The sequence below is a fragment of the Corvus brachyrhynchos genome, unplaced genomic scaffold (genome assembly GCF_000691975.1).
Source record: "Corvus brachyrhynchos isolate BGI_N302 unplaced genomic scaffold, ASM69197v1 scaffold787, whole genome shotgun sequence".
Taxonomy (NCBI): Eukaryota; Metazoa; Chordata; class Aves; order Passeriformes; family Corvidae; genus Corvus; species Corvus brachyrhynchos.
The window spans coordinates 101,393-102,340 of NW_008239142.1; the positions used below are offsets into that span (position 1 = coordinate 101,393).

At 51.5% G+C, this 948-nt stretch overlaps 1 long non-coding RNA gene across 1 annotated transcript in view; it reads right to left on the reverse strand.

Moving 5' to 3' along the window:
* LOC108448112 overlaps positions 1-942 on the reverse strand; it is a 6,285-nt gene extending 5,343 nt beyond the window's left edge. The window contains exon 1 of the long non-coding RNA XR_001863895.1: positions 4-942. This is a non-coding gene — a long non-coding RNA (uncharacterized LOC108448112). The remainder of the gene's footprint in view (positions 1-3) is intronic.
* Positions 943-948: the final 6 nt, after the last annotated feature.

Consider the following 948-nt stretch of genomic DNA (forward strand, 5'->3'; position numbering starts at 1 on the left):
AACCCTCCCCGGTGCCCTCCGGAGCTGTCATTCCTTGGGAAGGGCCTGGCTGGTGCTTCCCTGGTGTCCCTGGCTGTGCCTTGGCCCTGTGAGGTGCTCAATAAAGAGTTCCATTCCCTAAATCCCTCTTGTGTCGGTGTTTCCTTGAACTCGGAATCAGGATTGATGAGGTTGCAAAAGACCTCTGAGATCGCTGATTCCAAGCTTCTCATCCTTGTTTTCCGTGCCACTGGAAGGCTGTAGATGGATTAATGTAGGTGGATTCATGTAGATGGATCATTCCTGGTGGGTCGTCCCTGAGGGATCATCCCTGGGGAATCACCAGCTCCGCTCTGCCCCCTCAACTGAAGACAGATCCCAAATGTTGGAGAAAGCCCAAAAACCTCTCCCCATCCCACAGCCCAGAGCCCCCACAGCTTCCCAACCCTGCCCCGACCCCTCGGAGCTTCCCCACCACAGCTTTGAGCACCCTCCTGCCTCGGGAGGCTCCTGAAACCCGGACGGGCACCAGGCTGTACAGTTTTTATTGAGTTTTTTGTGGTCTTACAAACATTTGTGTGAGAAGGAGAAAAATAAGCCAGAAGAAAAACACCTTTGGGATATTTACAGTGTGGAAACATCTCCGTGAAAACCACGGATGAACCCCCTCAGCCAGGTGGGAGCTGAAGGCCTGGCTGCAGCTGAGGTGTATTTTTGGTGTGTCCACCCCCCCGAAAACCCATGAGAATTTTGCTGTTGGCTCCAAACGAGCTGGAGATGAGCTCCCAACAATAAACCTTTAATTTTCCCTGAGGAATTGCCACTCTTGGATTTATTATTGCTGCACGGGCTGAGTCAAGTAATTACCCTGCTCATCCCAGCCCTATTAACCAGGGATTTTTTCACTTTCTTCCCATTAATAACCGGGGTGAAGGGGTTGGGATTTCAACCGTTGCTTTTTGTGAGAAG